Source organism: Sparus aurata, chromosome 1 (genome assembly GCF_900880675.1).
Source record: "Sparus aurata chromosome 1, fSpaAur1.1, whole genome shotgun sequence".
In the NCBI taxonomy this organism is placed as follows: Eukaryota; Metazoa; Chordata; class Actinopteri; order Spariformes; family Sparidae; genus Sparus; species Sparus aurata.
In genome coordinates this window covers 5,856,535-5,882,007 of record NC_044187.1, presented here as the reverse complement: position 1 = coordinate 5,882,007, position 25,473 = coordinate 5,856,535, and the positions used below count along the sequence as shown (strand labels likewise).

The following is a 25,473-nucleotide window of genomic DNA, read 5'->3' as shown; positions in this document are numbered from 1 at the left end:
GCTGAGTACAAGTTCAGGTTCATAACAAACCAACCAGGTGGGAGATATACTGGTTCACCTGGAGTCACTTTGAGGGTCACAGGTAACATTTTCATTCATATTTTGATTATTTCCAAATGTTCATCATCTGAAGAACAATAATATAAATGTGTTGTGTGTGTTTGTTGACAGTTTGTCTAAAATAACATTCTTGTTCTTCTTCACATCCAGATCTCCAGGTGAAGGTGACCACATCCTCATATTACGACTGGAGAGACCTGAACTGTCACAGCAGTTGTCGTCTACCTGATCTTTCTTCCTACATCTGGTACAAAAATGGACAGAAAGTTCAGTCACAAACATCGTCTACTTATTCAGTCTACTATAATTATGAAAACAGTTATTCCTGTGCTGTTGAAGGACATGAGGATTTCCCCTCTCCTCCAGTGTGTGAGTTTACTACACTAACATAACACCATCTGATGGAGTCTGATAACTACATGTATTTTAATATGGAGACCTTCATTGTGACTCTTCATCCACTCTGGTTTAAAAATGATCAGGACTTTGTTTTTATCTTTCAGGTGTTTATGGTCAAACCTGCGACAGAGTGATTTACACTGACAGAAGCATCTGTGCCTCCAAAGGCTCATCAGTGGACATTTCTTGCACTTACAGCAGTTATCAAACTATCAGATCTAAATTCTGGTTCAGTCCTGATCGTTCTCATCAGTGGCAGAGTCCTTCACAGCCTGAGGACCTTAGTGAAGACTCCCAGTTTGCAGGTCGTGTTCAGGTCCTTGAATCAGAGAGAGGACGCTCCACTCTGAGAATCACTGACCTGACAGAGAGTGATTCAGCTCAGTATCACTTCAAATTCACAACAGGAAACTTTGAATGGAGGAGTAGTTTACCTGGTACAACTCTGACTGTCACAGGTACTGATGAACACACACTGATGTAAAACATCAACATAGAACATTTAGAAACAGTGAACATGTTGAAAATGATGGATCATCATGAGTTTGTGTAATAATTACTGTTGTGTTGGCACTAATGTTCACTGCTAGTTCTAGGAATTGTAACTGTTTTGTTGTCGTGTGTGTACATCTATCAGTGATTTCTGTTAGAACCAGTGATAATAATATTGTTTCTTGTTCTCATATCCAGCTCTGCAGGTGCAGGTGACCAGAATAACAGTCCACCAGTCTGATACTGAGGCAGAGCTGAAGTGTCACAGCAGCTGCAGTCCAGCTGGTCGTCTTTCCTACGTCTGGTTCAAGAACGGACAGAAAGTCACAGGGGTGGAGACATCTTCTTTTAAAGGCCGGGTTTATCCTGGAGACATCATCTCTTGTGCTTTGAAAGGACATGAGAACTACGGCTCTCCTCCAGTCAGTGAGTTTGATCCACTGTATCAGGAAAAAGACATGCAGACACACTGGCTTCTAAAAGTTGTAGATTCAGCAGAATTATATGTAACTGGATAAAGTTAAACTGTTACAACTAGAGGAGAAGCAACATTCACACTGTCAGGACTCTGCAAACAGGACCTGAACACAACCAGCATGTACAGTATGGATAACAATGTGTAAAAGTTTTGAAAATTAAACATTTCTAACAGCTTGTTATTGACTGTCAGTTCCCATTATAGTCAACAACATGAACAGCTGCTGTGATAATGGAGACAATCAAAAAGAAACACAGACATTTTTTTCAAAATAGTAAATTTTTTGTATTATCTTAAAATAACACATGTTCACATCTCCTCCAGATGCTCCAAGACTTCCCTTTGTGTCAGTGAGTCCCTCTGCTGAGATAGTGGAGGGCAGTTCAGTGACTCTGACCTGTAGCAGTGATGCTAACCCAGCAGCTAAATACACCTGGTACAAGAAGAATGGAGATCCAGACCTTCATCCTCTCAGTAAAGAACCACAGCTTGTCTTCAGCTCCATCCAGTCCTCTGACTCTGGAGAGTATTACTGTACAGCTGAGAACGAGCTGGGGAGCAGGACGTCTGAATACATCTCTATTAATGTGAAATGTGAGTGAATCGCAGCTGATTTAAATGAATTAATGACTTTTAAAACTTTGTTACCCAGTCAGGTGTTTTGCTGATGGTGCACTTTCTCCAGCTCTGCCTGTTTCACCTTCACAGTCTGCTGCTGTTGTTCACTGAGCAGCTACAGTAGATGATGAAATGATGTTTGATTTACAAACTGTTTCCAGATCTGCACAGATGTTCATTGATCCAGAAAACCACCTCTAAAGTTTCAGATGCTCCCACACATAAATACACATCCAACATCTAATGTGACCAGAGTCCTGTTATCAACTCTGTCTCTGAGGAATGATGTTTAGTATTTGTAGTTTGTTTCACCAGATACATGAAAACAAAATTACTGACTGGATTTGATTACAAGGCAACTTTTTTAGTATTGTAGAAAGTGATTAAATTACAGAACCAACATCATCAGTTTGTAACATAAATTTATTGGAGGAGACCAATGTAGAGGAAGCTTTGACTGCAGCAAAGGATATATAAATATGTTGATTTTGTGGCTTCCTAACCAGGAATATAATATCATGCATAATAAACAATTGAATATCAAGTTTCACTGAGAAAACTCATCTGCATCCCAAAATTAAATGTTAAATCAGTTCATGATTTCTCCTCCAGATCCTCCAAAGCTTCCCTCTGTGTCAGTGAGTCCCTCTGCTGAGATAGTGGAGGGCAGTTCAGTGACTCTGACCTGTAGCAGTGATGCTAACCCAGCAGCTAACTACACCTGGTACAAGGAGGAACAAAAACTGCTTCGAGGACAGAGAGGCATCTATCATTTCTCCTCCATCAGCTCTGAGGACAGAGGGAACTACTCCTGCAAGTCTGAGAATCAGTATGGAGAGATCATGTCCTCGTCTGTATCAGTCGATGTCCAGTGTGAGTACAAAATATAAACAACACTGGTGTCCTGCTGACTCAGCGTTAAGAGACATATGACTTGTAGCCACAGTGAACCTGCTTCACATGTTTACACACATTTCTCCAGATATAATGAGAATTTACTGGTAACTGTGGTCTATTTGTGTAGGTTGAAAGACGAGAGGTCTAAAAAGGCAAAATACAAGTTTATGTTCACAGAACACATGACCTTAATCCAAAATGTAAATGTGACAAAGCCATCATCTGATGTGAATGACATGAGTCTCTTTAAATCTCCTCCAGATGCTCCAAGACTTCCCTCTGTGTCAGTGAGTCCCTCTGCTGAGATAGTGGAGGGCAGTTCAGTGACTCTGACCTGTAGCAGTGATGCTAACCCAGCAGCTAATTACACCTGGTACAAGGAGAATGAAGACTCGCCAAAAGCATCAGGACAGATCTTCACCATCACTGACTTCAGAGCTGAACACAGTGGGAATTATTCCTGTGAAGCCCAGAACAGAAGAGGAAGAAATGAAACCACCGTACATCTGACTGTGGCAGGTGAGTTACTGATGGCAGTACAGATGTTACACGTACTTGATAATATGGAAAATTACAGACATTTTTTCAGTAAGAGGGGAACATTTTTGACCTCACCTGGAGATACTGTAGGAGAAGAATCACTCTGTGAGGCTTCTTAACCTGACAGTCACATCCTCTGGTTAGGAGGCAGGAAACATGAGAGTGTTCCAGTTATCTGGGAGTCAGACTCAAGAAGAAGATCAGATCAGATTTTATCTTTCAGTTGAAACAGTGTTCAGAGTTTTTGTACTCCGGTACATAATGAAGGGCTCATAGGAACATGATAATCTTGTTTATATGTTTCTACCTTGTTAAAGAACGTGTTCCCTGATGTTTCTTCGGGTGTCCTGCAGCAGTACAGTTATTGTTTCTTGAGAGTCTTAACTCCCTGTGCACTCAGAGTGAGAGTTTTGTCTTTATTGTTGGGCTCCTGACAAACACATCCAATGTAGCTGTTGGCTTTTGTCTTGTGATCTCTCCTGCTCATAATACACGTGGAAAGAATGTCAGTGTTGAGCCCAGCTGTGAACACTGCCCATTTATTGGTTTGTTAGGATGGTGTATTGTTGTACACAGATGATACTGTCCTATTGACTTCTTTAGACCTCGACTCAGAAAAACTCTGACATACTCATTTTACTCCTGTGCATTTACACGACTGAAACATGACATGGTTGTTTTCACTTGAACTAGATTGTACATTTGGACTCAAATACCTCCTTGGTCTAAATATTTAACCATATCAGTTTATTGACATCATGTCAGGGATGTAATCCAATGTAATTCAGAAACTGTGTCCATTACATGTTTTGTCTGGCAGAGGGCACTGTGGAGTTTATGTTTCAACCTAATCTCTATGTCATGTACTATACTACATGTGTCCACAGCCTGACAGATAGTCCACATGTACTGAGCAGGACATTCGTTGATTTAATACGCAGACATGCACTATTATCCAGGAAATCTTTGTTTTTACCTTGTTTTATCTTATTTTATCACTCTATGGGACCAACAGAACAAAACATGCTGTAACACTCTGATTAACTGTCTGTTTTCTTTTAATCACCATTTCTTAGTATCAGGGAAATCAGTGGCTGCTGGAACAATCACTGTCGTTCTCCTGGCTATCATATCCCTCTCTGTCTTCCTGTGGATCAGGTGAGCAGTTCTGTTCTACTGAATCACTGAATGTTCTATCACAGCAATTTATTTTTCGTTTGTGTTTTAATTAACTCTTCTAACCAGGAAAAAGAGGACTTCCAGGGAATCTACTGAGGCTGAAGAGAGACCAGACGACAGGGAACAGGTGAGGATAGTTCTGTATTTAACTGTAGAAGACATAAAACCCAGTCTGGCTCCTGTTTATTCATACTGCTGAGTCACTCAGTGTCTTTAAGGGTTTCTAGAAAACTCATCTGACAGAGGAGGACTTCATGTTGCACTTTTGACAACAGGGATATTAGTTCCATTATTACCACAGCTGCTTCTGCTTCAGCTGTTTTCATCCTGTTTTAATCCTCTGTAAGAATGCACTGTTCAAATGAAAGACTCATATAAAATATGTAGCTGAAAGTAATTCTGTTTATGTCTACCTGAGCAGGGACAGCCGGAGGAGCAGGAGGACGTTCATTACACCAGCGTCCACTTCTCCAACAACCAGGCAGATAATCTGTACTCCAACATCAGACCAGCTCAGCCTGGAAGACACGTGGAGCAACAGGAAGTCGAGTACGCTGCTGTCAGATGTAACAGTGCCAGTACCGCCCCGAGGTGAGCAGCTCTTCATACAGGAACACTGTGCAAGATTAAAATGACTCAACTTTAAAAAATACATCTGATCTGTCTTCATTATTATCACGGTTGGGATGAGAATTGTTTTATTTCATGCAATCTCTTTTCTCCTTCTCAGAGCCAGAGGTCAGGGAGCTGCAGAGGATCCAGCTGTGTTGTACAGCACCGTCAACAAAACCTGCTGACCTGCATTTTTAGTTTGATATTTCTGTTTATTCATAACATTTGTATTAAAGCAGGAATATGCAACAGAGACAATTATATATCTTAGAGACGTTCAGATTTATGAACTAAACATACACCAGTGTTCAGCTTAGTGGAAGAATGTGTGAAGTATTTTATGACTTTATTAACCGTTTAATTGTAAATATAACTTCTAACATGCTTTTTACAGAAACCTGATGAATGAAAGTTCAATATTCAGTGAACTTTTATATTTTATCATTGAATTAGTCTCTGACAACTGTTCTTCTTCTGCAGCCTCCATAACACACCTGAAGTAGTTGTACAACAGGTGATGTGATGCCTCTAAGGTGTTGGAGCTCATGATAGGGATTAAATACTTTGTGAGTTACTCTCAGACCAAACTGTAGGAGTCTAAGACCGAACCCCAATTAGAAGAGTCGTGATATAACGATATTGACAATAATCAGGATATATTTAAAAATTAAATACTTTTAGTGTTAATATTACAATATGATAGCAGCTTGTAAATAATACATTGCCTCATTCTCTTTTTTTCCTTTCCCACTTTGTCGTGGTAGGTGATGATAATGCACCTGCTGGTTGAGTGTAATTGTTGTTTTTGTACACATTAGTACAGTTATGGTAAGAGGCTCTCTCTCCACCTCCCTACACTCGTATTGTAAGTGTAATTAATTTGCCAGAATACAGACAAAACACACAGTAAACAAAGTTAAAGATGAATTTGACTGAGCATTATTGTTTCCAAATTCTCTAGAGATATTGTGATAACATTGTTATTTTGGCCGCGATAATTGTGTTGTTAAAATCTTATATTGTGACAGTCCTGATCCCAATACACCCTTTTGCCTCGACCACTTAGCCCTGCCACTGTTTTGTGTGTTCACATCTACAGTAGTGTGTCCTGAGACTTGTTGGGACAGAGGAGTACGACAAAGATCTCTGCAAACTGAGGTTCTTTTTTTAGAGGCACACTTCAAACAGAGTGTTATCAGAACTCTCTGCTGTTTCCTCATGTATTACCGTCCTTTTCTTTATATGCAGCTTTAAACAATCACTACTAGATCACTGATTTCTCAGTAGCAAGGTAATGTTACATCACATTATTTTTTGTATTATTATTACTTTTAATGTTCGAAATTCTTTATCTGTTTCCCTGCAGCTCAGTCACTAGCATAAAATGTTGTCATGTTGGGTTTCTGCAAATCCTGAAATGTATGTTGTACGTACTATATCGACATCTCTACAATACGTGTCATGTTATGTTCATATCGCCTGTTTATGAGCTGAGTGTCATATCCGGAAATGGAGGGTAATGTGGTAGTGTTTGAGCTTTTGTAAGCATGAAACCACTTCATTTATTAACATCCGTACATTTCCAAATATGATCTTTTCCAAACCCTAACAAGTGTTCATCTTTCATTAACCTAATCAGACCATTAGCACAGTGTTGCTACAATATACAAATGAAAATCGTACCTAAAGAGTCAAACAGTACAGACATTATTTGTATATATTTGTGCGATTGGGTTGTTTTTCCTGACCTCTCAGTCTGACTCTTGTGCTTTTGTTACATGTTTATTTTACCCTGGAGATCAATAAAGTATCATACTTAGTGAATTTATTGATTGATGGGTGAACAGTGCCAGATTTATTTGATATTTCAGACCATACCTGCAAGGCAACCTTTGTACACAACATTAAACATCTCTTAACATAATGTCTTAGAGTGGACAGATGATTGAAACTGGGCTTCAGTGACCCACCACTTTTTTTCATCTCATAATTTTAACTATCTATCCCATCATTGTGACTTTGCCTCATGACTTGAGTTTTTTTTATTTTTGTTATCTGATAATTGATACTTTTTTCCTCAATTTCTAAATCTTATTTTCATGATTTGCGGTGGGAGTATATGTATTTGTGTGTTGTAAAGGCTCGTTTTCATGAATTTATTTCCTTCAACTGACGATTCTGGGCTTTCCGAGGCTCCCTGAACTACTCAGTTAACGTTTGAAGCCATGACATCAGACGTAAGAGACAAATTAGCGGCAGTACCGTTTGACGAGGTCAGAGGTCAAAGAACGGTCGCGTGGCTCTAATGTGACGTATGTATAATAACAGAAATGTAGACGTTGATTAACTGTCAGTTGGTGACGTGCAGTTGCTGTTTAAGTGGCTGAAAGTTAAGATAAGTACTAGTTAAAATGATTAGAAACAGTTTTAACAGGAATGAAGATTAGAATACGGCTTCAGTTTTTACCAGTGGTAAGTTGTGACGATGTGAGCAAGATATTGACTGATATACATCGAAAATGTATATATTCTAAATGCTAATGCTAGCTTACTGTTTTAGCAGATAATCCAGTTGTATGCTAGCTGCCAGTATCAAGTGGTGGAAAGTAGCTAGCATTATTTTAACATTCATTAACTTATTAAATACTTAATTGTGTCATATTGTGCTTTAACAACACTTGACTATGTTTTCAAATGCTACTTCTACTTGACTACAATTCAGACAAACATATTTTTAACTGTAGTTAAGTGGCTTTGATTCCTTTAAGAAGTGATTTCTTTACTATTATTTTACTGTCGATACCAACCTGATTAGATTTAAGGGGTTTATTGTGACTTATGAAGACTAAATGATTCTTAAATAGCATTCTATTACTCATAAATTTACCTAACTGATCCAGGATGTTCTTCCAACACTACAAAAGGTAGAACATTTTTGCTTCTACCTCATAAAGTTACCTGAATATCTAGAAGCTTAAGACCTGGACATGTTACAGAGGAACAGGTGATGAGCAAACCAGAGCAAAATCTACCAAGAAGCCAGAAAGACAACTCCAGAGGTGTTTCATGACTGCTGGATGTGTAAGTAAGTAATTATTTTCTAACATGAGCCATAATAACTTTAGTTAAATAGTGATGTCACAGTAGTCTCTCTCTTGTTAGCTAGTTGTTAAGTTACTGTGGATTTCTATATTCTCTATGCTTTATGATATTCAGATGACAAACAGTCTGTTATGCACACAGAGAGTAACCCCTGTATAGGAGAGAGTGGAAAGTTACAAAAGCAAAAGTGAAGCAGAGGAGTAAGACACAAATATGTGTCCTTGAGCACAGGGGATGGTACGACAGGGGGGGGGAAGCAAAACACCCCCAACCAGGATATGAAGCAAAGTGTGAATGCACCCATATATGGCTTAAAACACCCCCTACCCTAAAAACACCCCCAACCAAACAACAAGATGTGGAGCAAACTGTAAAATGTATCTAAATATGGTTATGCTTTATGAAATGTAACGCCCCTTTGATTGCAATAAAACGAGCCTGCAAACAACGGAGAACTCAGAACTCTTGGGGTACAGCTGCAGGAGCAGGTCACGTGATCTGTATTGAGCTGTTGAGTTCTCCCTCTTGCAACAGGCGGAAGTTAATTTTGACTCTGTGTGATCATTCAGTCTTCTCTCCCTCCAGTGTTTACAGAGTTGAGGTCCTGAGGATTCGGGGTGACAATTCTGGTCACAACATTACTCAGGAGTAAAACATGAACTAGCTTCTAACTCTGTGGTGGCAGATGAGAGTCTGTGCTTGTGTAAAATATGTTGTTTGGTGAGGCTGATAACAGGCAAGTCTCAGAGTACTCACTCAGCTAACAAATTATATGCTTTAATTTGAAACTGATGTGCTAATTAAGAAAAACAAGGAGGGGTTTGAATGTAGTTTGCTGATGTAGTTGTAGTTTCTACTTCTGCTGCTAGATGGCAGTGAAGAGACACATTTGACTTGTAGATAGAAGATAGTATTTATAATATAACAAACCATTTTGTGTTCATGTTCATTGTTTCATTTTTCTTGTGTGTGTTGTTCATCGTGTTTTTTTTTGTTATTTGTCAAAACACTGTTATAGTTTTAATATTATTTGATTGTTTGTATCAACAGCTCCGGCACCACCCTCAACATTCAGGATTCGAGATATTTATTGTCACCCTGGTTTTACAAGTACTCTGGTGTGAAAATATTCTGCTTAGAGACTCCACTACAGAAATGGTCCCCCAGGAACAAGGTCAAAGGTAGGCTTAGACCATATGAAAATGTTAAATGTTGCAATTATCTTGATAATCATCAAACTTTTCTTAAATATATTTATTGCGTCGCAGATGGGGGACATCTTTTGTAGCTGAAAACTAATCCGTCACAGAAGATCTTAAATAGGTAATCAATAGCTCTTCCTGCACAAATAAAGGATAATTAATGGTGATAACCTCATCCATTGGTTATTTTTAGTTTGGAAAGTGTTTTGGGTTTTGGTGAAGTTAAAAGATATGAAGCTAGTCCACTCCTCTGTGAGCAGAAGCCACACTAGTCATTCTGAAACTTTAAGTTGTCAATCAACACCCTGGTGTCGGCCTTTCCAGTGAGGCTAAGAAGTATGACAGACCGTAAACTGCAGCCCATCTTCATCATGCATATTAATAATGTGAGAAGGAAGTCAGGCTTGTCTTCACAGCTTGATCTCAGTCTCATGCTCACTCTGATGACCACAGAGGAACGTTGTCTTTCAAGAACACATCCTTCTCCACTGAAAGATGTTTATTGAGGTGTGTTATATTTGTTGCATACATGATTTATCTGCTGATGAGCTTTAACATCTCTGAAGCTTTAAAGAAAGATAAGAGGAGCAGCGATAAGTTTACCCGCAGCAGCAAGTGGATTTATTATCTCCCTTCTCTCTGTGCCAAGGTAAGTTATATCTTCATTTAAACTGTAAAGCATTTATCACTCTTATTCAGAGCAACATAAAGTCGATTTTTACCGATACACACTGTGACTCTTTCGTCTTACATTTCCACATAAAATCTAACAGTCTTGGAACCTTGAAAATGTGTTGAATTGATGCGTATCCTTAAAGCCATGGTTAGTTAGGGTGAATTTAAAACTAGAATAATGTTAGCAGTTCATCTGAACAAATGTTTATCCCTTTTTAAAGAGAAGCTATTCTTAAAGAAGTCTTAACAATAGAAACATCTTACAAAGACCACTTTTATTCTGAAGGCATCTATTCCTGTGTGGTGTGTGAGTTTACCAAACAGTCTTCCACTAACAAACTGCCATCTGGTGGAGACTGTAACTCATTGCACTACACATTGTTGTCTTGACATGGAGCGCTGTCCCTTCAACACTGCAGCTGCTGGTTGAAGACATTTATTTTGTTTCTCTCTTAAATGGTTCATAATGACTTTATCATGTGACTTTTGTTTTTGTGCTCTAACGATTTCAACTTGAAAAGAAGTAAAGCACCAGGGGTCGACCGATGTGGATTTTTCAGGGCTGGGTGGTTATTTGACATAATGAGCCAGTGTCAATAATCAGTCTGCCCCTCACAAGTACCAGCAGACATAAAGACTTTGTTTCCTTTACAAGAGTAAATGCAATCGTTACCTCTACCCCTGTTAGAAACCCACGGAACGAGTCTCTCACTCTTAAATAATCAGCATTAAGAGGTCCATATACAGTTTACAAAACAATAGAATAACTAGTTAAGTCAGACAGTTACTGACTACATGCACATTAAAAAGTCTAGTTTAACAGCTTCACATCTGTCTGCTGCCTACTGTGCTGACCACAGAGGGACATTATCTTTAAAGAGGAAATGTTTCTCTGTTGTAAGCAGAATTATTTATTGATTCATTTAGTGTAATGATTCATGTGATATGATTGATCTTTCATACATTGACCTGCTGATTTAATTTCTCGGGAGTCACACTGAGATGAGAGGAGCAGCTATGAGTTTAAAAGTGACAGTGAGTGGATTCCTTATCCTCCTTCTCTCTGTTCCAGGTAATGAATGTCTATATTTACATTGTTGGGCATTTCGTTACTCAGAGCAAGCTCAAATATATTTTTTAGAATCATACAAAAAATAATGATAACCTAAATAATATTCTTCTAGATTGTTTGTGTGATATGATGCCAAATGTTGCAGACCATCAAAACACATTCAGTTCTGTTTTCTGTTTCCATTTTTGTGTAGTTAATGTTAAAGAATAAGAGTAGTGCTGTGTCAGTGATCTATACTTGGAGCTGTTAGTGGTTCATTTGGTGCCTGTACTCCGAAGCAGGATTTGTTGTTAGCAATGTAATTTCAGTGTTAACTCTGTGTTACGAAGCATGTTCATGTCTTCTATCCTCTGTTATGAATTTGATTGTAGTTTCTGATGTCCTCTGTGTTACAGTGGTACAGATGTAACAATCTCCTTCAATTATTAACTCAAAAAGGGAAAAGTACATATGCAAATTTAAGGGAACGAGCAGACTTGATAAGTTACAGTACAGTACAGGCGTTACACCAGTGGTCTCATGTACTGCCGTGTTGATAGCCAACCGTAATTCATGCAGCCACCGATCCCAATCCTGATGATGGTTTTCTACAAAGCAAGCTATCGTGGTTTTCAGGGGTGGTAGGCTGTAGTGAACTTTTGGGCCACACCCCAGGATTCGCACAGGCTGGACATCAGCTGGCTTGTGAATTGAGGGCGTCGATCTGACACCAGGTAGGTGGGTGCCCCCCAGCGTGTGAAGATGTCATTTTTCAAGATTTGACAGACCTTTGGTGTCTTGGTGCCCTTCAGAGGGAAAAGCTCCACCCACCTACTGTAGTAATCTACTAGAACCATCAGGACTGAATTCTGAGCCTTACTGAGTGGGAATGGCCCGATGAAGTCCACTCCTATCATCTTGCTGGGTGCTTTGACCTCCGTTGCCACCATGCTACCTCCAAGATTTTCAGCAGCACCTACATCCTTCCTAAATGTCCTCCAAATGGGCTGTTGTGGAAGTATGAGAGGAACTCTGGCACCAGCACAGTCGGCACAACCAACTGGTAGTTAAATCAGCTGTATTTTGAGGGCACACCTCTGTGCAAAACTCCCTGTTGTTCTTGGTAATGGATGCAGCCTGGTGTGGGCTGGCAGATTGTTAGCTCCAGCTCTTGGCACAATGTATTGTCCAGCTGCATTCAATGGCCTGAAGGGAACTGGGTAAATCAGCCCAGTATGACTTGGCGACAGCCACAGACACACACTACATTCTTGTAGTGGCATGGCGCGGGACAGAGCATCCGGAACAACATTACAGCACCCATGCTTGTAGTGGACCCAGAAGGAGAAAGCCTGCAAGCAGAGTGTCCATCTGGTGAGGCGGGATGATGCCTTAGGGCAGTTGAATGCCCAGGTCAGAGCACTATGGTCTGTGAACACATTAAATGCTTCCCCTTCAAGGTAATGATCCCACTTTTCGACTGCCCACATCACCACCGGACATTCCTTCTCTGAGGTAGAATACCTCAGTTCAGCACCATGGAGAGCTCTCAAAGCAAAGGAGATTGTTCTTTCTTCACCTTCAATGGACTGCATCAGAACAGCTCCTAGCCCCACACCACTGGAGTCACAGTGCACCTGAAAGCCAAGGTGTGGCCTCGGCTGCGCTAGCACCAGTTGAGATGGCAATAAGCGCTTTCGATGTTCAAATGACGCTTGACACTAAGCCGACGATTCCCATAACATCCCTTTCTTTTTGAGGTCATTGAGTGAAGCCACAATATCCCCTAACCTAGGAAGGAACTTGTGATACCAACCCACCAATCCTAGGAACCTCTGGAGACTTTTTAACTCTGTTGGACCTGGGTAGGCCGTGATGGCATCATCCTTCATGGGATCCATTTCCAATCCCTTTCCTGAAACTACATGGCCGGGGAAGACGAGTTGAGTCTGTAGGAGATGGTATTTTTTTCACATTCAGTCACACATAGTCACACCAGCGTGTCCTGGGTCTTCCTCGGGGTCTCCTCCCGGGGGCATCCGAAACAGATGCCCAAGCCACCTCAGCTGGCTCCTCTCGATGTGGAGGAGCAGCGGCTCTACTCCGAGCTCCTCCCGGATGACAGAGCTTCTCACCCTATCTCTAAGGGAGCGCCCTGCCATCCTGCGGAGGAAACTCATTTCAGCCGCTTGTGTCCGGGATCTTATTCTTTCGGTCATGACCCAAAGTTCATGGCCATAGGCAAGGGTAGGAACGTAGATTGACTGGTAAATCGAGAGCTTCGCCTTTCGACTCAGCTCTCTCTTCACCACGACAGACCGATACAACGACCGCATTACTGCGGCCGCTGCACCGATCCGCCTGTCAATCTCCTGTTCCGTCCTTCCCTCACTCGTGAACAAGACCCCAAGATACTTAAACTCCTCCACTTGAGGCTGGAACTCTCCCCTAACTCGGAGGGAACAAGCCACCTTTTTCCGGTCGAGAACCATGGCCCCGCTTCACACTCGGCTGCAAACCACCCCAGGACATGCTGGAGGTCCTGGCTTGAAGGGGCCAACAAGACCACATCATCCGCGAAAAGCAGAGATGAAATCAAGTGGCTCCCGAACCAGACTCCCTCCGGCTCGTGGCTGCACCTAGAAATTCTGTCCATAAAAATAATGAACAGGACTGGTGACAAAGGGCAGCCCTGCCGGAGTCCAACATGCACCGGGAACAGGTCTGACTTACTGCCGGCAATGCAAACCAAGCTCCTGCTCCGGTCGTACAGGGACCGTACAGCCCTTAACAGAGGGCCTCCGACCCCGTACTCCCGGAGCACCTCCCACAGAATGCCACGAGGGACACGGTCGAATGCTTTCTCCAAGTCCACAAAACACATGTGGACTGGTTGGGCAAACTCCCATGAACCCTCGAGCACCCTGTGGAGGGTACAGAGCTGGTCCAGTGTTCCGCGGCCCGGACGAAAACCGCATTGTTCCTCCTGAATCCGAGATTTGACTATCGGCCGAATTCTCCTCTCCAGTACCCTGGAATAGACTTTCCCAGGGAGGCTGAGGAGTGTGATCCCCCGATAGTTGGAACACACCCTCCGGTCCCCGTTTTTGAATAGGGGGACCACCACCCCGGTCTGCCAGTCCAGAGGCACTGTCCCCGACTGCCACGCGATGCTGCAGAGACGTGTCAACCAAGACAGCTCCACAACATCCAGAGACTTGAGGTACTCAGGGCAGATCTCATTCACCCCCGGTGCTTTGCCACTGAGGAACTTCCGGACTACCTCAGTGACTTCGGCTTGGGTGATGAATGGGTCAACCTCTGAGTCCCAAGCCTCTGCTTCCTCTATGGAAGGCGTGTCAGTGGGATTAAGGAGATCCTCGAAGTATTCCTTCCACCGCCCGACAATGTCCCCAAGTCGAGGTCAACAGCCTCCCACGTCCACTGTAAACAGTGTTGATGGAGGACTGCTTCCCCCTCCTGAGGCGCCGGATGGTTTGCCAGATGAAGGTAGTACAGTGAATCTGACCTGTAGCAGTGATGCTAACCCAGCAGCTAACAGTGAATCTGACCTGTAGCAGTGATGCTAACCCAGCAGCTAACAGTGAATCTGACCTGTAGCAGTGATGCTAACCCAGCAGCTAATTATACATGGTACAAACACTGATTCAGACACCAGGGGGAAAATTCCATTTCCCCTCCATCAGCTCCAGAGCCAGAGGGCTCTATCACTGCAAGTTTGAGAATAAATATAGACATATCAACTCGTCATCTCTCTTCACTGTGTAAGTACAAGACATTTGCATGTGAGTCATATGGTTAGTACATTTAAAGTATTTGGAACATTCGATTAGTTTTTAGTTTTGGTCAACTCAAAGAGTTGAGTTTGTTGTAATATGTATTATGGAATGTTCTAACATACAGTGATGGAGGTTAAAATGTTGTTTCAGGCTCCTGATTCAGTATCTCTGATGGTTCACTGCCCTCTAGTGGGGAAGTTTAAGTGTGGCACATTCAGGCTTCATCACTGTGAGTGCTTCCTCCTCTGTCTGCTTTAAAGGGTCAGTTCACCCAAATTACAAAAAGACACTGTCTCTCTTTCTCTCTCTGTTTTATCCCAATCCACATGTTTATCAATCTGAACCACCTAAATGAGCCAAAGTCATTAAAAACCCTTGTGTGTCCTCATCAGATCCTACCAGTCTTTTTGAACTATGTGTATCATTACTTTAGTACGATGTGGGTGTTGACTGGCATTTGGCACATCATGTATGTTAATAAGCTAAAGAGGAAGTACATCTAGTGGTTTAAGAGCGTGATATCTGTCTTCTGCTCACTCACAACTGAGGAACGGCTTCTTTCAAGACGACGTCCGTCTTCATTGTAAGTAGAATTGTTTGTAGATGTGACTGAGACTATAAACCTCCTGTGTGCATCATTATTTTATCTGCTGACATGTTTTATTGTCTCTGAAACCTCACAGAGAGATCAGAGGAGCAGATATGAGTTTTACTGCAGCAGTGAGTGGATTTGTCGTCTTCCTTCTCTCTGTGTCAGGTACAGTTACATTTACTGCATTTATAGAGGGAATCTGGACTTTTGCATGAAGTAGCTGTGTGCTCAGCACTTTTACACGCTGTAAACTGAGAATATTTTGGGTTTTCAGAACTTTTCCCTTCTCTTCCTGTTTAATGTGTTCTAAAGTCGACCCTGGCTGCAGAAGCAGCAGCTCATGTGGAGGACGATTAGTTTGTATCTGCAGCTACTTTTATCACAGTGAAGTTTTTTGGAGGGATATTGTTCTCACAGTAAAACCCCAAAAACTGACTGTACTTCTTGTATATGATCGTACATCCGCACCACTCCCTGCTAGTTCTGTTAGTGCTGTCTGACGTCAGTGTGATGTTTCCATGCTATATGCAGACGCTTATCATTACATCATAGCTGCTTGAAGAAGTTTGACACCTCAGTCTTCTGCTTTTATTTTTGTAGTGTTCACACTTACCTCAGCAGCATCCTGATCACAGAGTGAACAGAGAGAACTGACCAAGAACAGCACAGACTCTAATAAATACTATTTCTCCTCTTATCCTGGTCAATAAACTGCATTAAAGGTCACAGGTTCAATACATTCCTGTTCACTTCACTGCAGCTTCAGACTGGGTGCACACTGAGTTTAACTGTAGAAGGCATGTTCACATCTTTCACTCTTAAATTGCACTCAGTGTGAATAACTAAGCTTACACATTGTTTATGATCAACCTCACTTCATTCAGACACAGCATCAAAGCCTTAGAGCATGATTGTAACAAAGAGTCAGAAAGTTACCACAAAAGGAAGTTAATATGTGTGTGGGGTAACATCTTTCGTTTTACTACTCTGTGTAAAATGCCTCATCTCTGTGAATGGTTCAAAGCAGATGTTCTCTGTGTTACAGTGATACAGGGTCAGGATGGCTGGGGAGTGACTTACAGCTCTACTGAGATCTATGCCTTAAAAGGATCAACAGTGGACATGAGCTGCACCTACACATACCCATCCACTGTACAGAGAGTTGAGAACAGATTCTGGTACAGGACAGTGGTGAATGGGAATTATACAGATCTGAAAAATGAACCAGGGTATTCAGGTCGTGTGCAGTATGACTGTGGTAACAACAACTGCACTCTGAGAATCACAGACCTGAGAGAGAGCGACTCAGCTGAGTACAAGTTCAGAATCCTTACAGACCAAGAACGTGGGAAATATTCTGGTTCACCTGGAGTCACTTTGTCAGTCACAGGTAACATTTTCATCTGAGTGTGTGTGTGTGTGTGTGTGTGTGTGTGTGTGTGTGTGTGTGTGTTGACATTCAGTCTAAAATGAAGACTTCTGTTTCTTATTCACATATTCAGATCTGCAGGTGAGGGTGAACAGCTTACAGGCCTCTCCCTCTGAACTCTGGGCAGAGCTGATCTGTCACAGCAGTCGTCTTCTACCTGGTCATCCTCGCTACGTCTGGTACAAGAATGGACGGATCATTCAGGGACAAACATCTTCTTCTTATTCAGACTACTTCACTCCTACAGACAGCTTTTCCTGTGCTGTAGAAGGACATGAGAACTGCCGCTCTCCTCCACTGTGTGAGTTTACTTACAGTCGTCCACTGAAATAACACCTGGTGGAGCCTTTTGAGCCGACCTGTTGTACTGGACCTTAACTACATGTAATTCAGTGGTATTTGGTGATTCATTGTGCAGAATTGGGTGACAACCAAATCACAGCCCCATGAGATTGTAGACATGATGCATAAATATCTTTCATTGTCCGTCTGCAAAATTAAACAGTTAAATATCAGCTCACACTGGAGATTATGTAAAACAAGATTTACCTTCATGTCTTTAACAGGTCAATTCTTTTTGGATTACAAAAAACTCACTCCTCTTATTTAACTACTAGAGTTAATGAGTAAACATGAACTCTGAACCAGGATCATTTCATTGATCTGCTGCATTAGCACTGATGAACTGTGAGACATTTTGAGTCTTTGTGTGCTTTATGTTTTCAATTTGAATTAAAAGTACGATGAAGTAGCTTTAGTTTTTCTGATGTGGATCCTAATGTCAACACATATATTGAAATTAAATGTAAAATGTGTTCATGTTTTCTCCTCCAGATGCTCCAAAGCTTCCCTCTGTGTCAGTGAGTCCCTCTGCTGAGATAGTGGAGGGCAGTTCAGTTACTCTGACCTGTAGCAGTGATGCTAACCCAGCAGCTAAATACACCTGGTACAAGAAGAATGGAGATCCAGACCTTCAACCTCTCAGTAAAGAACCACAGCTTGTCTTCAGCTCCATCCAGTCCTCTGACTCTGGAGAGTATTACTGTACAGCTGAGAACGAGCTGCAGGGGATGATGTCTAAACACATCTATATTAATGTGAATGTGAGTATAATGCAGCTGATTTAAATCAACTAATGACAACTTTTTAAAACTTTATTACCCAGTCAGGTGTTTTGCTGATGGTGCACTTTCTCCAGCTCTGCCTGTTTCATTCACAGTCTGCTGCTGTTGTTCACTGAGCAGCTACAGTAGATGATGAAATGATGTTTGATTCACGAACTGTTTCCAGATCTGCACAGATGTTCATTGATCCAGAAAACCACCTCTAAAGTTTCAGATGCTGCCACACATAAATACACATCCAACATCTAATGTGACCAGAGTCCTGTTACAACCTGTCTCTGAGGAATGATGTTCATATATTAGTAGTTTTTTCACCAGATACATGAAAACAAAATTACTGACTGGATTTGACTACAAGACAACCTTTGTAATATTGTAGAAAGTGATTAAATTACAGAACCAACATCATCACTTAGGACCATAATTTCACTGGAGACACCAATGTAGAGGAAGCTCTGACTGCAGCAAGGAAATGTAATATATATTGATTTTGTAGCTTGTGCAGGAAAATAAGACCATGTATAATAAACAATTAAATATCCAGATCCACTGTGAAAAGTCATCTGTATCCCAATTAATAATAAATATGTTCACATCTCCTCCAGATGCTCCAAGACATCCCTCTGTGTCAGTGAGTCCCTCTGCTGAGATAGTGGAGGGCAGTTCAGTGACTCTGACCTGTAGCAGTGATGCTAACCCAGCAGCTAAATACACCTGGTACAAGAAGAAACAAAAGTTGCTTCGAGGACAGATAGGCATCTATCATTTCTCCTCCATCAGCTCTGAGGACAGAGGGAACTACTCCTGCAAGTCTGAGAATCAGTATGGAGAGATCATGTCCTCGTCTGTATCAGTCGATGTCCAGTGTGAGTACAAAATATAAGCAGCTCTGTTGTCCTGCTGACTCAGCGTTAAGAGACATGACTTGTAGCCACAGTGAACCTGCTTCACATGTTTACTCACATATCTCCAGATATAATGTGAATTTACTGATAACTGTGGTCTATTTGTGTAGGTTAAAAGACGATAGCTCTAAAAAGGTAAAAGACCTGGAAAAGTGATTGATTCTCATCACATATCTGTGTGTATTTCTAGTGAATTCAACAATGATAGTGAACATCACAGGTTGACTGTGGTGGTCTTGATGCTGATTCCTCTTCTTCTCCTGAGTCTGTGGACGAGGTGAAACAATCAGAATCCATCTGCTCTTTTATTTTCTTCTTCAGACTTCATTTAGTTTTAGTGATGTGAGTTTCTAAATGTGGAATTTTGTGTTTGTTGTTGTTTGACTCAATCCAGGAAGAAGAAAACTCTGAGCTCCACCACTGAACCACAAGAATCTGTCGAGATGATAGAGGTGAGACAGAGAGAGAGGCCCTTGACAAACCTCTCTATATCACAGTCATAGTAACTTGACTGATCTGATTTGATGTCGGTTCATGAACGAGGTCCTTTGAGCCTCATTTTGTCGTCTCTCCTTCAGTTGGACTCTTGTCCTGAGTATGAGGACGTCTCAGACTTCACTGCAGCACAGACAGAAGACACAGAGCAGCAGGAAGACATGCTGTGAAGTCCAGTCAGTTAGAGACTCCTGCATCCAATAAAACATCCCGACTTTAGATTTACAGTCACAGTCACAACTAAAACTTTACACGTGTTCTGTGATTCTCTTCAGATGCAGCTGAACCAGAGGCAGGACTCACCTGATGGACACAAAGAAGTACCACATTGAAATATCACAGAGGAGAGCGAGGCTGTGGAGGATGTGGGGGAAGTGGACACATTTACCTTCAGCTCCAAAAGTTTTCATGTTGAGTTTTCAGTTGCAGCAGCAGGTAGGAGTCAGCAGCACAGACAGTCAGCAGCAGCATGTAGCAGGAAGTTTAGAAGAACGTGGAGTCGGCAGCTTCAACTGAATCTGTCCAGCTGTCAGACATGATTTATTGTTCAGATCAGCTTATTGCTTAAACTATGAGAGCTTATTTTAACCTGTAAAGTCAGTTATATTATTGAAATTGATGAGATGTTAAACCAAATGTATCATGAAATTCTACAGAATAATAAATAATATCTGAAAAGTCTCTGATCAGCTTCTGGGTTTTCACCTGTCTGGCTGACAAAGCCAATAAAGTGTTCAAAGTGAGACAGTGAGCTGAGAGCATCACAATTTACTTCATGTACAGTTTATATTTTCACACAAACATAAGTCCAGTAGTAAAACTCTTTGACAGATGTCACATTTTCCAATTATTTCTGCTGCTGAGTCAAATCAACAGCCAGCTTCCACAACATAAAGCATATGAAGAATTTCTGTCTGTTTTTGCCACCTTATATGATAAACACTGTCCCATAAGAACAAAAAAAAAAAAGAAATATGATGACAAGCCCTGGATTACGAGGGGACTAGAAAATGCTTGTAAAAAGAAAAACTTACTTTATAAACAGTTTTTAAAATTGAGAACAAAGGAAGCTGAAAATAAATATAAAAAATATAAAAATAAATTAACAAGTATAATGAGATTCAATAAAAAGGATTATTACCACAAACAATTAGAAGAGCATAAAAATAATACACAGGGTATATGGAAAGTGCTTAACAGTATAATTAATAAAGGTGTAGGAAAATCAAATTATCCAAATTATTTTATTAAAAAAAATCAATCAATCACAACCAAAACAAGGGAGATTGTAAATGACTTTAACAACTATTTTGTGAATGTTGGTTATAATTTAGCCAAGGAAATTGTGAACCCAGTAGTAAAAAATGATGTAGACGAAAGCACTATTAACATAAACCCAAACACCATCTTTCTTAAGAAGATATCTGAGAGGGAACTAATTGATGTGGTAAAAAACTTTAAGAATAAAAAATCCACTGACTGTATTGATGTTGATATGGCATTAGTAAAAGATATTATAGATAGTATAGCTAGACCTCTGACCCATATCTGCAACCAGTCATTCCAAACCGGCATATTCCCCAACCAAATGAAAATAGCAAAAGTCATTCCAATATACAAAAATGGAAATAAACATCAATTTTCAAACTACAGACCAATTTCTCTACTTCCACAGTTTTCAAAAATTTTAGAAAAATTATTTATTCATAGACTCGATCATTTCATAGAAACACAAAACTTATTAAGTGAACATCAATATGGGTTCAGATCAAACCGATCCACCACAATGGCTGTTATGGAACTTACAGAAAAAATATCGTCAGCAATAGACAAAAGGGAATACACAGTAGGTGTTTTTGGACTTGCAAAAAGCATTTGACACCATTGATCATAATTTATTAATGACGAAGCTGGAAAGATATGGGATCAGGGGCATAGCATATACATGGTTAAAAAATTATTTAGATAATAGAAAACAATATGTGCAATTAAATGATGAAAAATCTGACTTGCGGAGGATAACATGTGGGGTCCCACAAGGTTCGGTGCTGGGTCCAAAATTATTTATTATGTACATTAATGATATGTGCAATGTGTCCAAGCTATTACATTTTGTTTTGTTTGCTGATGACACGAATTTACTTTGCTCTGGTAAAGATCTGAGGCACCTTCTGGACACAGTGGAGAGAGAACTTGGAACGATAAAAAGATGGTTTGACATTAATAAACTCTCACTTAACTTAAATAAAACTAAATATATAGTATTTGGAGACCGTAAAAATTTAGATCAAACACAAATTAGGATAAACAATATTGAAATACAAAGAGTTAATATAAATAAGTTTTTAGGAGTTATTATGGATGACAAAATAAGCTGGAAACCACATATAAATCATATAAAGAGCAAAATATCAAAATCTATTGCAATATTAAATAAAACAAAATACATCCTCAACAAATACTCATTACATTTATTGTATCGAACATTTGTCGAGCCATACATTACTTATTGCATAGAGGTCTGGGGGCATGCATACAAAACAATTACAAAACCAATTTTCATATTACAAAAGAGAGCAATAAGGATAATTAACAGGGCTGATTATCGAGACTCAACAAACACATTTTTCATAAACCTACAGACCTTAAAATTCAATGATCTTGTGGACTATAAAACTGCTCAAATTATGTATAAAGTAAATAATAATATGCTTCCAGATGGTGTCCAGAGGATGTTTCAGATTCGAACCAGTCGATATGAACTAAGAGGGACTTAAGTGTATACAAAAGCAAAGGTACGAACAAATGTGAAACAAAGATGTATATCTATTAAAGGAGTCAATCATGGAATAATCTAGAATTAGAAATCAAACTGTGCAACACACTTAACAGATTCAAAAAGTTATTTAAAAATAATATTATTAATAAATATAAACTGAATTATAAATACCACTGTGCTCATAAATTGCTGTATGTAGAATATGCAGGTTTCTGTTTCTTGTTTTTGTTTTTGTTTGTTTTGTTTTTTTTTGTTTTTTTTTCTTCCAAAATTTTTTAAAATGAGCAAACCGATAATGTTAATTTAAGAAGGGTAGGCAAAATAAGCTGATGCTTCAGCCTACACCTTTTCGGTCAAAACTTATTGCTTGTTGTGTTTTTGTTTTGATTTGTTTTTGTTATTGATTTATTTTGTTTTTGTTTTTGTTTTTGTTTTGTTATGTTTTGTTTTGTTTTGTATTTATACTTTTATATTTGTCTATTGTATTTGTTTTTTGTTTTTTTTCTTACAAGACCGAAATAAACACACTAAACTAAAACAAGTGAAGGAGCTGTTGGACAGCTCTGTAGGTGGAACATTAGTGTGCAGAACGTTTAAACTTCAGCTTTAAACTAATTATTCTTCTGTTAATGTTTGAGATTATTATTTGTTCACCAGATATCAAGACATTTGAATTCAACTCTGTCCTTTGGCTTATTCAAGATTCAAGATGTTTTTGTCATATACACATAGTTTACACCAGGCAATGAAATTCTTAATTTGCGAGTTACCTGACACACAAAATTAAAAACACAAAAATATTAAACATATTTATAAGAAAAAATATATAAATGACAGGCATGTTTGCATGTGCAAGTTCACATTCAGCAGAAGGCACTGAAGACATTGAGATATATTGAATATATACATTGGATATTGAATATGTACATAATGCAAATATAGTTCACAGTATTGAGTATAGTGCCAGTATACAGAGTTGTCATGAGACAGTCATTCAGCAGCCTGATGGCCTGTGGATAAATACTGTTTTTAAGTCTGGTTGTTCTGGCTTTCACGCTCTTGTAGCGTCTGCCAGATGGTAGCAGTGTGAAGAGTGTGTGCTAGGGGTGTGTAGTGTCCTTGGTGATGTTGTGTGCCCTCTTTGTAACCCAGGTGTTGTAAATGTCCTGAAGTGATGGGAAGTCTGCTCCACAGATGTATTGTGCAGTTTTAATCACACGTTGGAGAGCCTTCCTTTCCTGTACTGTGCAGTTTCCAAACCACACTGTGATGGAGTTGGTCAGGATGCTTTCCACTGTACATCTGTAGAAGTTTGTGGGGAGTTTGGTGGCAGTCCAAATTTCCTCAGTTTTCTTAAGAAGTACAGCCGCTGCAGAGACTTCCTGGCAATGTGCTGGGAGTTGTGAGACCAGGAGAGGTCCTTGCTGATGTTGGTGCTGAGGAATTTAAAGGCCTTCACCCTCTGTACCTGTGTCTCACCGATGTGAAGTGGGCTGTGCTGGTCTCCCCCTCCTCCTCAGGTCGATAATCATCTCCTTAGCCTTCTCTGCATTTAAGGAGAGATATTTGTGTGGCACCAGGACACCAGCTGATCCACCTCCTCCCTTTAGTCTGTCTCCACCCCACCATTGATCAGTCCGATGACTGTTGTGTCATCCGCCAACGGATAATGGTGGTGTTGTGCTGGGTGGGGGCACAGTCGCAGGTGAAGAGGGTGTACAGAAGAGGACTCAGCACACAGCCCTGGGGGGTCCCTGTGCTCACCATCCTTATCTTTATTTCTCATGTCGTCACATTTTGTGTCCATAAGAATTAAATGTGCCACAGTATAATGGTTCATTATGGTGGAGAGGATTGGGCTGAGGATGCATCCCTGTGGAGTGCCAATATTTGTGATGATGCTGGCTGAAGTCCTAGTTCCAATCCTGACAGACTGGGGCCCGCCAGTCAGAAAGTTTAGGAGCCAGTCATAGATGATGCGGTGCAGACCAAGTGTAGACAGTTTGTCGAGTGAGTTTGTGGGGGATGACTGTGTTGAAGGTGGAGCTGTAGTCACAAAGAGCATCCTGACATAGGAGTTTATTTTCCAGGTGGGAGAGGGAATAGTGGAGAACAGCAGTGTTGGAACACATGTCCTTTGTCCTGTATCTTAACAAGGTCCTGCCATGCCATGATTATCTTTGACTAAAATTGCTCCTTCCTCCGAGTCCCTAACCTCTTGACCTGGCAGATCTTCTCCTCTCCACAGAGTGGGGGGATGTGTTGCTTTCTTGCCAGGGTTTTCCCTGGGTTTTTAGAGGTCTTAGGGGGTGGGCAGCTGAAGAAGCGGGGTTAGCGTTCCTTGGCCTTACCTTTTTTTAAAAAGCTTTTTTTTAAACAAAAACTGTGCAATTTCACATAATTTTGACCACTATCATCACTATAGGTAACTAAAAACAGACTCAATTTGCTTTAGTTGTAATTCACCCTTTATTTGCATAATTCGCAGCCCCCTTTTGAACATTTTACTCTTCTGGTTGAATTGCTTCTCTAGAAGCGCCGAACAAACTTCTCCATCTTAAAAGTTCCTGGCTGAGGGCCATCAATTGCCACCTGGCAGCAGACATATAGGTGGCAATCTGTCAGCCTGTTTCGCAGAGGTGTCTTCACCTAAAAATGAGATTAACCTTAAAAATCAGCATCTTAATTTGTGTAATTCACTTCTTTGAAGAATAATATTTTCATATAAAATGTCTTACTAGCTTGAGAGCTGAGAAGAGCCTCTCCACATCTGCAGTCTGAACTGTGTGTGGGCAATCTATGCTTTCTGTCACGCTTCACTTCATTAGCTCCCTACCTCACTCGACCGCAGCTATGCTAGCTAAAGTAACAGCATGCTATAGAAACTTACTAACACAGCAACGCCTTTTTATATTTTAACATTTCACATTGCATTTACATTTTTTATAACTAACAGTAAAGCGGAATAAAACTATAGTAGTGCCCCATCGAAAGGACCAAGCAGTAGCTGACGTTAGCAGCCTGTTCCTCTCCTTAGCAGTGGA

At 40.5% G+C, this 25,473-nt stretch overlaps 1 protein-coding gene and 2 long non-coding RNA genes across 4 annotated transcripts in view; all 3 read left to right on the top strand.

Annotated features, from left to right (window-relative positions):
* The window catches only part of LOC115587743 (uncharacterized), a 232,600-nt gene extending 225,394 nt beyond the window's left edge, over positions 1 to 7,206 (top strand). Inside the window, exons 1-5 of one of the 2 annotated variants that reach the window (XR_003985153.1) lie at positions 3,411 to 3,463; positions 4,561 to 4,642; positions 4,730 to 4,790; positions 5,085 to 5,254; positions 5,394 to 7,206. This is a non-coding gene — a long non-coding RNA (uncharacterized LOC115587743). Of the gene's footprint in view, positions 1 to 3,410; positions 3,464 to 4,560; positions 4,643 to 4,729; positions 4,791 to 5,084; positions 5,255 to 5,393 lie in introns of those variants that run through there. The other variant, XR_003985154.1, reaches the window with a different exon arrangement.
* The window catches only part of LOC115588307 (B-cell receptor CD22-like), a 342,428-nt gene that overhangs the window by 259,535 nt on the left and 57,420 nt on the right, over positions 1 to 25,473 (top strand). The window lies entirely within an intron of this gene.
* Positions 19,373 to 19,831, top strand: LOC115587810 (uncharacterized). The gene is made up of 3 exons (XR_003985185.1): positions 19,373 to 19,432; positions 19,550 to 19,607; positions 19,734 to 19,831. It is a non-coding gene; the product is annotated as an uncharacterized LOC115587810 (long non-coding RNA).